Source organism: Callospermophilus lateralis, unplaced genomic scaffold (assembly GCF_048772815.1).
Source record: "Callospermophilus lateralis isolate mCalLat2 unplaced genomic scaffold, mCalLat2.hap1 Scaffold_101, whole genome shotgun sequence".
NCBI classification, from domain to species: Eukaryota; Metazoa; Chordata; class Mammalia; order Rodentia; family Sciuridae; genus Callospermophilus; species Callospermophilus lateralis.
Genome location: NW_027510272.1, coordinates 4,784,589 through 4,797,678, shown reverse-complemented (window position 1 = coordinate 4,797,678; position 13,090 = coordinate 4,784,589). Strand labels below are relative to the sequence as shown.

Genomic DNA, 13,090 nt, shown 5'->3' with positions numbered 1-13,090 from the left:
AGCAGTCCCCAACCCAACCTACAGGCACTGGGAACTTGCAAGCAGCCAGGGGCCGCTGAAAATAGCACTTCGTCTTCTTTCTTTGTGTTCAAAACTATTTTCTTTCTTCACCAGATTTTTGTTTTCCTCCCCACCCCCCACCCCTCCCCACCCCCACCCCCGCTGCAGTTGTTTCCCATTAGTAACTCGATCTCTCTGAGCAGTAAGATTCGCCTTAGCCTTTCCCCTCCGCCCATGTTTGTTTGTTTTCTGCACATCTCCTTCAGGGAGACGCCAGAGTCCCCCCACCCCGCCTATTTTTTCCCCCTCTTTCCCTCTGCAAGTAGGCCTATTTTCACTTTGTCTGACTCTTTCTTCTTTGTTCTCTGCCTCTTGCCCTCTGTCCCCTCGCACCTCTGCGTTCCAACATCGCGCAGCCCTCTGTGGTCCCTTTTGCCCCAGCACTCAGATGAGCTGAGAACCCCAGGTGTGTGTTTATGGAAATAGTGGGGTGCCGAGCAGAAGACAATTCGTGTCCTTTCCGCCCCCCAGCCATGCTCTTCCATGGGATCTCCGGAGGCCACATCCAAGGCATCATGGAGGAGATGGAGCGCAGATCCAAGACCTAGGCCCGTCTGGCTAAAGGCACTCAGCTCAATGGCCTCAACGCGGTAAGAAACTGCCCCTCGGTGGCGGTAGCCGAGCGCCCCTGCGCGCTTGGTTAAAAGGAACTTCCATTCCCTGGCCTGGCGAGATTGGGAATGGTGCGTCTTAGGGACATCTTGTTGAAGATCTCTGGGTTTTCACCGGTCTACCTAGCTCTGCCGGGATAAGAAAATTCCCATTCTGACTTGAAATGCCTTTACTACTAAACCCCAAACTCATTTCCCTCTGTCGCAGCTGCTCCCGAGCAAGTAGGGCGGTCAGGAGTGGAAGGAGAGGGGCGTCCTCTTCTGCAAACTACAAACTCCTTTCTCTAGTCTCCCCGAATTCCCGGGCGCCTCCCCAGCGAGGATCCCACAGCCCCCAGGGCAAATGGCGCAGGCAATAGTCAGACCGCTTGCTGCCAGGCGTCCCGGCGAAGAAGGAGCCTGGGTGAGCTTAGTTTCTGGACCAGAGACAGACCTTTGGAGTATACTCAGAAGCGACAGGTCCCTTTCCAATTCTCAGTACTCTCAGGGTTTGACACCCCAAACCCAGAGATTTTTGTCTTCGGCATCCTGGCTCAGTTCCTCTATCCATGCAGAACTGCATTTGGTTCTCAGGTGGGCGGGTGTCGTGTGTAGGGGAAAATTTAAAAATGCAGAGGAGCGAGGCACCCAGTCCAAAAGCAAGAACTTTCTAACCCTTAAACGAAGTGATCAAATACCACTGTTATTATTATTGGTAATAATAAAAGTCATGTTCTCTTAAAAAATACCAGTAATCTAAGTGTTTCCCTTTCCCATTTATAAACCGAAGAAAGAAAACTTACTTTAAGTCTCCGGAAATGATTCCAGCCAAACTGTGCTGTGTAGACCTTCTTGTATCACACCGAGAATTGTAGCTAAAACTTCCCCAGGAGACTGACTGCTCATGCCCGGCCAGTGGTGTTTTGGATCGCATCAAATAGCCGAGTGTGTGCATTTGTCTACATTTGCAACACTAACTCAGTGCAGTCCCCAAATTGGAGTAAAGGGGGAAACTTTATTTTTCCGGAAAAATATCGTGTGGAAGTCCAATTCATTTCTGCTAGTATTGAGGAAAAGATCCAGATATAACTCTTTTTTCCTTCTGTGGTTATTCTATTTAAAACTAAAAAGCAGTAACCAAACCCGAGGCTAGGCTCCTCAAGGTGAGCTTAACACCTTGGTTATCTGAGTTAGATCCAGGTGGGAAGCTTAATTTGAGCACCAGATTTTCAGGACAAAGTTCTCTTGTGTTTATGCTGATGCCAGGGAAAGAGGGATTGTGTATAGGAAACTGGACATTGGTCCTTCTTTAGGAACAGTCACTTCACACTCTTAGCAGGAACAGGACCAAACATTCTGAAAATGGAGAAACAGCAGGATCTGCTAAATATATCCCAACCAAAACAGAACTGACCAATTTAACAGCCCGGGTATTATATTCTCTCCCTGGCTTTTGATTTCAATGTTAAGTCTGTACAAATTTAGAGAAACTGAATAGCAATATTATTGTTTTGTGCAAACACAATCTGTGCTAGTTTAAATTTCCTCTTCACTTCCTAATTATAAGTTCTGTTTGATTTTTTTTTTGTATTTTCGAAAGCCAGTTTGTAATTATCTCTAATTTGACAACACTCACCAAACTATAGTAAATAGGCTCTCTGTTCTTTTAAAGCTAGGATTGGGATGGTTGGTATGTCTTTAGTTTTGTAACAGTAGGAGGACCGATGCCAGTTCATGCCAACTTGGAAGATAACTGAGCTGCAAAGGTAGAAATTGCAAATGTTTTTCCCAACTTTTGCCGTTGAGCTGTGGCCCCTGACCCTAGCCTCTCTCCGGCACTCTGCACTCGCTTGCGCCCTGGATTCGCGCAGCCTATCGGGGAATCCCGCATGGTGCGGTGACGCCAGGCGCTCTCCTCAGCCTTGTGTGTGCTTGTTTTGCAGGGCATGCCCCCTCTCAGTCCTGAGAAGCCGGCTTTGTGTGCTGGCTGCGGTGGCAAGATCTCAGACAGGTACTACCTACTGGCCGTGGACAAACAGTGGCACCTGAGGTGCCTGAAGTGCTGTGAATGTAAACTAGCTCTGGAATCTGAGTTCACCTGCTTCCCCAAGGACGGTAGCATTTACTGCAAAGAGGATTACTACAGGTACTCCCCGCAAGTACACCTTCCTGACACCAAGTACGGCTGGCTGGCGAGGGGCGGGGTCACCTGCTGGATTCTGGAGTCCCCTCTTCATCCTCCACATTTTGCCCCTTCAGGGTACTGTTATCTTTCTCCAGACCCGGGGGAATTTACAGCATATGCCTTTAAGCTGCACTTCCCTGGATGTCTGGTGAGGATGGATGACAATAGACACCTAAGGTCTAGCTAGAGCAGTTATCAGTGACTACCATGCACTCCCTTCTCTTCCCAGATCTGTTGACAGAACAGGGAAAAATCTGGGATAGTGTGAATGGGCTGGTCTCAGTTAATTATCTGAGACTTGAGTGGTTTTGTTTTTTTGTTTATTTGTTGTTGTTTTCGATTTTTTCCGCTTACTACAAACTGAGTAACTTGGTGCCTTGGAACTGAACTGGTGGCCCTGGAAGCAGCAATTGGATAGGTGGCAGATGACCTTGTAAATGACTATGAAAAAGAATAAACCCCACTGCCAAAACCCAAGTCATTCAGTTGCCGAGTTCCCTTTATGGCTATTTAACACTAGACTAGAGAGAAAACTCAGCATCAGGCATGCTTATTGATTCTTTCTAGTTGTTTCTGAATTGGAAAAGACAGAACTATGTATAGGTAACCTAGCTCAACACTTAGCAGATGGGAGGTGGTTAAAGAAGAATAACCTTTCTCTACAAAATTGTCATTTCCTGAGGCTGGCTGTATCTTTTCAGCCACGCTCAAATGTGCAGGCATAATAATAATACCTTCATTCAAGACTATTTTGTAGTCAATGAAGCTGTTCACTTGGATTTGCAATTTAATATTCTTTCAAAGTGCTGTGAACTAGCTACTGCAGGTTTTTGTTTGCTCTCTCTTTTTAGATGCAGAGAAAGAAACTGAAGCTTAGTACCCAATTTTCTGACTTTAATATATCGGTCTTTGTCCTGGTTCACCAGAACCAGAACAGGTAAATGAGCAAATAAATTGATGTCGGAAATGGGCCCAGTGACTTGTCCTACTGGAGCCCTCCCAACTCTCAGTCTTTGGCTACTGCAGCCAAACCCAGGTATTGCATGTGGAAGTGGCTTGTCCTTAGATCAACAAGTACCCTGACCCCTCTGTTTCCTTCCAGAAGGTTCTCTGTGCAGAGATGTGCCCGCTGCCACCTTGGCATTTCTGCCTCTGAGATGGTCATGCACGCCTGAGACTCTGTCTACCACCTGAGCTGCTTCACCTGTTCTACCTGCAACAAGACTCTGACCACAGGCGACCATTTCAGCATGAAGGACAGCCTGGTGTACTGCCGCGCCCACTTCGAGACCCTCTTGCAAGGGGAGTATCCTCCACAGATGAGCTAAACGGAGCTGGCAGCCAAGAGTGGCAGCTTGGCCCTGCCTTACTTCAATGGCACCGGCACAGTGCAGAAGGGGCGGCCTTGGAAGAGGAAGAGCCCAGCGCTGGGAGTAGACATCATCAAATACAACTCAGGTGGGCCGGCATCCTTACACAGTGAAGCTCAGGTCACCAGGTTGTCAGGAGGATTTAATAAGGCCCCTTCCCTTTTCAAGATCTGCCTGCAAAGAGGGTACTTTGTCCAAAATGCCCGTGTTCTCAATACAACTTCCTCTCAATCTGAAGGAAGAGAAAAAGGGAGAGAGGAAGAAGGAAGGAAGAGGAAAGGAGTGGGAGAAGAGACACAACACTTTATTAAGGCTGCAGCAAAAAAAAAAAAAAAAACACATTTATAACTATGGGGCTATAGTGATTTCCCCCCAAACAGGCAGAACCAAATCCTTGTTGCCCATTAGTTAATGAGCCCATTAGTTTCTAGCTCCCAGTTGGAGCAAAACAGCCCCAAGGCAATTCCTTTGTGGAAGCCAAATTATAGATCATGGATGAGGTTTTCTTAAATACTGAAGGCGGAGAGGGACCCAAAACTTCAGAGCCTAACCCCAGTCTGTCTAGAGGGGGCAGAGGCTGTGGTCACCAGCCCAAACTCAATCAGCAACACAGTTGGCAAGTGTTGAAAAACTGAATCCCTGATTTTGGCAAAAAGCAGCTGTAGGGGTAGGAAGCACTCTCCATGGCTGAGCTGGCCTGAGCCTCTGGTAAGTCAGGGTATTCATCCAGCCTACTCATTTCCTGTGTGATAGACCAGCCAGATATCCAGACCCCAGACCCCTGCCAAATGAAAGAAGCTCCAGGGCAGGCCCACTGGGGAGGCTTAGTAGTATCTCAGGCTGCTCCTTTGTTCTCCACCAGCCCCCTCTCTTAATTAAAAACAAAGTGCAGGCAACAGGCTGAGAGCACACTTTCCTCCATGCTTTAGGGGCATGCCTATCATTTATCAGTCTGTCTCACACACATACATCAGTGTCCCATTTTTGGTAGCCTTTCCCCATCCTCCATCCCCCAGGTGACTATGTTGACAGGACTGGAAGACCATTATCTTACACTGAGTATCACAGAAACTCCTCTCGTGAGTCCCAAATGCTGGGAAAAGGGATTCCAGAAAGTCCTGGCTCAGTTTGGGGGAGTTTAATGACCTTGACTCTCTGACTTTGCTTTTCCTTGACCCTGGCCCTGGCCCAGGCCCAGGCCCAAACCTGTCTGGGAATCTTGGCAAGCAGGAGTCTCAGAACAGGGGAAACCATTCTCCTGGGAGGAATCTTGGGAACCACCTAACTGTGGCAACTCTATAATCACGACCACCCCAGATACCCTGGCAAACCATGAAGCAAAATCACACCTGTTTTTTCTCTTCCAGCCCTTATATCTGGTGTGATGCTTGATGTTGTTGCTTAATGATAAAGGAATGATGCTCAGCCAGTTAGGTGGTTTGTTTAAGGTCACACAGCCAGTGTGAACATGGGAACTAGTAGAGTTTGCAGAGGAAGCCACATGGGATTAGCAGGCATTCTTTCAGCTCTCTCCTAGCTTCTCTCTTGGGGTTCCCCTCCCAACTGCAGAGGAGAAATGTTTTTGGGCAGGTGCAGTGGGTGTCATCTCAGGGATAAGGAGAATGCAGAGCCCATCCAAGCTGCTTTTGTCCCTAGCGGGACAGTGGGTCTGTGGACCAAGGCAAAAGGGCTGGCAGTCTCCCGGGACTCTTTTCACCAAGGTTGTTTTGCATGAGGAATGTGGGCATAATACTAGGTTTCGGCAATCTTTGGCAGACACAGCCCACAGCACCCTTGCTCTGGCCCCTGCTGCGCTGGGGCAGAGGTTTTGATTAGGGGCCACTTTGCCTGGTGCACACACTTCATGTCCTTTGATGCGTGGTCCCTGGGGCAGGACAGGCAAGGCACTAATTGTTCTTTATTAATTGAAGATGACATTGGAATCTCAAGCCACTCACCAAGGCCTTAATGCCCTAATTAGAGAGAGAAAAAGAGAGAGAGAGAGAGAGAGAGAGAGAGAGGCGCTGTGGGGTGGTGGGGGGCAGCTAGAGGAGAGAGAGATGGACTCATACATAAATAGCTGGTCCCTTGGACAGAGGAAATCTCTCAGCCTGATAAAAGTACAGAAGGGTGGAGATTTCTAGCTAAACTGTGGGCAAGTCTGGCTTTTCTCTAGTTTATTTAATCTAATTAGCTAAATTTGATTTTGCCTTGAATCTTACTTTATGTTGAAAGATCCAAGAAACTTTAGGAACAATAGAATTTAGCTTCTCTTACTTCTCTGAAGAGAATTAGAATACATATATATTTCCTAAGAAGAACGAAAACCTTTCTGAACTAATTAGATCTTTAGTTTGCAAATTAGTGCTGGTATACATTGTTGAGAAAGTTGACAGTCTTACTCATGAAAGAGAAAATTTGCTCAGACCCACTAACCTGAAGAGTTTGTGCATCACTCACTCAACTATATTCACTCCATCTTTACTGGACTTTTTCCAAGAGATGTGAGTAAATAGTATACATTCGTTAAAATTAGTTAGAAATAAATCTAGAGGAATTTTAAGATGCCTGATCAGACATTACCCACTCAACACACACACAAAATTTAAAATAGTATTTATGAATCTAGTGCCAGTTTGTTACAAAACTAGGGAAAGAAACCCCTTAGTAAGTTAAAATTATGTGAAAATGTAGAAAATAAAACAGACCCCACAGTTTTAACTCACTATTTTATTCTCCTTTGAATTTTAGATCCCCATTTCTGCTTAATTATAAACAAGCCTAATTCAGGGCAACGTTGATATGAAATGCAATATAATTTAGAGATATGTTTTCAAAAATATGTATGCAAAACATATTTATCATTCAGAGATTCTTAAAGAAGATATGAAACTTGCAGAGGTCAGTTAGTTCTTGACATAAGACAAAGTCCTTTTAATGAGACTTTTCCTAATTTAGTTTATTCTTCTTTGTGCAAATTAATTGGGCAGATATTTTTGAAGGAGACATGGAACATTTATCTGGAAAACTGGATTGGAATAAAGTCCTCCAGGGGTGAGAAGAATTAGTTTAGGATAGACAGGTCCTGTTTGGGTAATTTATCATTAATGAAGAGACTCATTTCTTGGTCACTCCTTAGAAACTCTTTTCCTTAGGTTCTTTCTACCTAAACTTCTGAAGTTCCTGATTGTTGTTAAATTAGCCTGGCACTGACCCCTAGTGGTCTCTCAGGAATCAGTTAATTCTCAGAAGGCTACAAACCTTCAGAAGAACATAAACTTACTTGATGTAAGTGACCATCTCATAAGTGACTGAAAATAAAATATTTATATCTTCTCATAAATGTTAGCAATTCTGGATGTGTATTTACAGGTAGAAGTTTGAGGCAATTTTTAATCCAGAGAGGAAGGAAAATACCCCTAAAACTTTAGAAACAGGCTATGGGGGGAACCCATTCATTTGCAATTTACATAATATATTTGTAGTTAAATGCAAATAATTTATGGAAATGAGCTGAATTACTCCGTGGAAAAATATATTTCTCTATTAAGTTGTATATGTAAGTGAAAACATAGTCATATGAAAGTTGTATGTGGTAATATATGTTGAAGAAAGACCTGACAACCTATCTTTTTTATACCCTGAATTGTATATTTCATGTGAAAACAAGCTCTACAATTATAATTAATGCACTAAAATGCTCTGTTGAGTTTTAAATCAGCAATAATGGACACAGAGTACATATTCAGGAAAGCAATTTCATCAAATATTACTGCAATTATTTTTAATAAAATTCATTTTAAAGACTAGTGATTGTATAGCTAAACTGGGAATCATATTTGTTTCTAAGAAATATTACCATGTTGGAGGAGGAATGGATAAAGGAATTATTTAAACACCAATTTAAGGCTTCTGTCCCAAGTGTAATTTTCAATTTGATGTGTCATTCAGGAAAAGTTACTCACTTACGATAGGAATGAAATTCTTATTTGAAGAAGCCATGGATGATATTGTGTCCCTCTTTGTCCATTTTGTTGTGGGTACATTTATAATCTGGCTGTGAAATATGGCTCAGTTTACTGAAGATAAGTATGGTTTTATAGTAGGTCATGAGTTGCTGTTTCATCCATTTGAGGATATAAAGGTACAACTCTATAGACTATTTGAAGCTGACATATCCCCACTGGGCTGAAATAGGGTAAAATGTAAAGTATATTCTCTCTGCTATCTCTGGGTATATGTTACCATTTCTGGCAGGCTTAAGAATTTTATGTTTTACATTTGAATGTATATATCAGAGTTGCATTCCGTCCAGATAATTTTGATTTTGCATTTGCTTGAAATTTTATTGATGAACAAAGCATTTTAAATTTTGATTGAATCTTGTTGAGTTTCTATCCCACTGTGTGACTCGGGAGTTCCAGAAGTGAATGTGAGACAGTCTTTTCCCAAAAAGAACTCACCTGTGATTTGCAGAGTGTGTCTTCCCATGTATATATCTCATGGAAGTACAAGTCTAGGATACATTGGTTCCTGCTTAGTCTTATTACATCAGGGATAATTTCTTGTCAAATGAGATTTGTACGCAGCTGGTCTCTGTTGATGACTGTTCAACTTGATATTTTCAAATGTGCTAGATATTGTTTTAAAAAAAGTAGTTCTAACCAGAGCAAGCAGGCAGATAACATTTTGGAAAGCTGAAGGAAAAAAAAAAAAACTAGTATAAAGAGATGCCTCACTTTTTTTTTGTTTTTGTGGGTACTGGAGATTTTTGGAAGGATTCTGGTACTCCCCACCCCCTTCAATTTTTTTTTCTCTTCTGAGTGACATGATCAGGTTGATTTTTAAATAATGCATTAAAATGCAGAATGATGAAATTTGAATATGTATCAGATACATACATGAAATAAGGGCTTAAGGAAAAAAATTACCATGTGCTTGAATTTGCAAATTTGGCTGAATCTGTAAATATTTAGCAAAATGTTTTCATTCTGCAGTCGTATTTCCTATACAGAGCCAGCAGGTTTTTGGAATGACCTTTTAAGTGTGCAGCTTTACATCCTGGGAATGATGACTTTTTAGCTGGTTTCAAAGACTGATTTGTTTTGCCCTTGGTGCCAAAAAGAGCTTCCCAAGGGAAGAGAAGATGCCACCCTCTCTCTGCCAGCCCAGCCAGTGGTACACATCACATCCCACACACACACATCCAGAGCACAAGGAACCAAGACGTGAGATTGGAAATATGCACTATCAGTGCCTCTCAGCTGTGAGCTGTGGGGCATGCTTCAGGCATAAACTGAGTGAGGAGAAGGCTGGGCTCATTTTCTTTCAGAAATATTTATTAGAATAACTCCAACGGTACAGTATTTTCTTCCTAGCATAGCTTTATGCTAATCAGTTATAGGTGAAAGCCCTCAAACATAATATTCTTAGGATTACATAAAAAGTTTGCAAATATTTATTTTCTAACATCTCCCCATTTTAACCACTTTCCTCTTCCCCATTTAGAAAGCTCTAGGAATATGAAAAAATTTAAAAATTATAAGTGACTTAAATTCTTTCTTAGTTGGTGGGTTCTCAGAAAACTTCAGACTTGATGGGTGAAATACTTGTTTTCCATGTCTTTTATGATAAAAAGCTGTGCCTTCACATAATTACATGTCTTTGCAGAAAGAAACAAAAAATGTAGAGTCTCAAATTGTCCAGTCTTGAAGATATAGATGTGGGCAGTGAGGTGCTGGTATATGTAAATATGTTTCTTCCCTTTGCTCTTGTCTCTCTCTCCTGTGCCCTACTTAGGGTTTATTCATTTCCCCAAAGGTTTTTACCAACCATCAAGCAAAAGGGAGGATTTATCTAATATTTTTTCCTCTTAGGTAAATTTTTATTTTGTCCACATTAACAGACAAATTTGGCTGATGGTAGCAATTAAGTTCTTTCTTTTTGTCTAGAGATTGTTCATAATTGAGTTGACAGCCATTTTCTTGGTCACTTTATTATCGTAACAGTGTCATTAGCCCACCGTCATTTCCATTAATGCAGGAGTTTCCACTGAATAGTTGTTTTCCCCTGTTAGTGTAACAGGTTGTAATGAGAATGAGGCAGACCACTTGGACTGGGACCAGCAGCCTTATCCACCTTCTCAGAAGACCAAGCGCATGTGAACTTCCTTCAAGCACCACCAGCTCCGGACCATGAAATCCTACTTTGCCATCAACCACAATCCGGATGCCAAGGACCTCAAGCAACTTGCTCAGAAAACAAGCCTGACCAAAAGAGTTTTGCAGGTAAGACACTTCCATCATTGGCTTTGCATACATCTCCCATCCCCTTGCCAGTAAATAGTTCTCTTCCCCGCTTGGCTTGATGTGGCTATTTCCTACTCTGCTTCTTCTTAGTTTATCTTAGTTATTTCCCTAGAGGGTAAACTGAGACTCGCAGGGGCTTCCTGGAGGGTACTCAAAGAGAGATCCAGGGTCTTACAAGATGCAACCACGTTCTCCCTACAGATAGGTAGATGGGTCTCCAAAACCAGCTCAGCTTGCCTCACTCCTGTGCAAATGCAAGTGTTGTCATTTGCATAAGACATGGCTCTGGAGATTTCCATTCATGTTAGGCTCAGTGCGCTGATTTGTGAGGAATCTGCTAGCACTGTCCTACTCCATTGAGTTCTTGGCAGCCTCTCTCACATTACAACTTTCCAAATTCAGGCAGGCTTTTCCCCCAACTGCCCAAAAGCTAAAAGTTATGCTAGTATCTCAGCAAATATTGGAGCAAATATTTTTTTTTCATTTTAACAAACCATTATTTTTTTTTAATAATAATTAGTTCTGCTAATTGCTTCCTCAAATTCATCATGGTAAGAATATAAGGCTATGAAATTATAATGGGTGGCCGTGAGTCTCCTGTGATCTTCTCTCATTTCTCAGTGATGAATAGCAGACAGTTTTAATTCTGGTACATAGTCTCTGGCTGTTTGGGGTCTGTGGCCCTGGAAGAGTTTTTCCTATGTGAAAAATACTTACTGGATGTCAGACTCAGGGATATCTTAAACTCTATTTCAAATGACGTTCACTTCCTATGAGTGGTTCTTACTTTGCAGTAGTTTTAGCAGACCTGCTTCTCCTCATTCTCATAAGACAACAGTCAAGGAATGAGGGCATATCTTCCCTGATTTATCTCTGTGCTTTCGTTACATGGTATCTCCATGTGAGCATCAGTTGTCCCAAGTGGCATTGGTTAATGCTGGGAGGAGACACATGCAGTAGAGAGAACTATAGTATTTTGAGTTACTGTCTTACGAAAGAATGAGGGAAAAAAAGAAAGCACCCTTTCCCTCTCAAGAAAAATAAACAATTATATTTAAAGGAAATATATCAGGAAAAAAAGAGATAAAAGATAAAAGTTAAAACAAAAAAGGAGAGAAAGAAAGAGCGAGAGAAAAAAATATATATATATAAACATCGGTAAAGAAATCAATTGGGATTGGTTTGCAGGTTTGGTTCCAAAACGCACGAGCCAAATTCAGAAGGAACCTTTTGCGGTAGGAGAATGGGGGTGTTGATAAAGCTGATGGAACGTTGCTTCCGGCCCCGCCCTCAGCAGACCTGACCAATCCCACTATCACTGTAGTGACATCTGTGACCTCTAACATGGACAGCCACGAATCCGGGAGCCCCTCACAAACTACCTTAGCGAACCTTTTCTAACATTGTTTTTTTTTTTTTCTTTTTAAATTCTTCCTCTTCTTCTTCTTATTCTTCTTCTTATTATTTTATTATTTACAAGCCCTTTTTTTTTCTTCCTTCTAACCCACAAAATATTTGGGGAATAAAAATAACAGCTTGGTGTGTAGCATCTGCAGCCACTTGGCAAGTGAGTTTACAGTATTTTCTCCTTTAAGTGAACATATTTTGTCTACAAAGTATATTTGGATTTTTTTTTTTTCCTTTAAGCAATTAGGTCTTTCAATTGGTAAGGGGAGCTTTTGAATCATTCTAATAAGTGCCTCTTAAAATTGTATGTTACTTATTTCCAGAATCTCGAAGAAAAAAGTTTAGAGTGATATTATGTGGGTAAATAATCATATTCCTGCTTAAGTGATTAGGTTAAAAATGAACCAGGTAATTAATTAGTTATTTTTAAAATCTTGCAATTGTATATGTGATTATGAAATTTTGAAAACTTCACATTTTTTAAATTTTATAACTGAAAGAATTATTGAGTATTGCTATTTCTTACCTGAACTCTTGATTCAAATAAGGAATATGATTAAGCAAAAGCATTAATAAGAGCAATTTTAAATAGCATTGATTAGTTAGGTGGGAAATTACTCCACGAATGTGACTTTTCCTTCTTGTAGGGATGTACCACCTAAAAACCTTCTTACTTAGTTCTTTGTTTCTTCAATATTTGAAAAATACCTAAACTCCCTGTAAAACTCCTATGAAAATTCCACATAGAATTTGAAATTCTATTCTTTTGATCTCCGAAAGCTAAAAGAAAAATCAACTGACAACAGTAAACACAACTCTGAAAATATTCTTTCTACCTTACCTTTTTTCCTAGGGAAAATGGAAATAAGCAAAATATGATTTTTTAAGAAGTCAAAAAATTGGTATGATTTAATTAATATCTCTATGAATTGGCTTCAGTTGTACCATGATATTGTATCTGGCATTGTTTATGAATAATGCTTAAAAAAAACTCAGTAAATTTAACACCAACAATGAGAATTCTTTGGTTTTGTTTTGCTTTATTTTATTTTTGCATAGTTTGATTACTTTATCTCTCTCTCTCTCACTCACACACACACACACACACACACACACACACACACAAACTTTTCTGGCATTAGAGATTTGAAATTAGTAGTCTTAAAGTAG

The 13,090-nt window shown here is 41.4% G+C and overlaps 1 pseudogene; it reads left to right on the top strand.

The window, feature by feature from the left end:
* Nucleotides 1–476: 476 nt before the first annotated feature.
* LOC143639960 (LIM/homeobox protein Lhx9-like) lies at nucleotides 477–11,914 on the top strand (annotated as a pseudogene).
* Nucleotides 11,915–13,090: the final 1,176 nt, after the last annotated feature.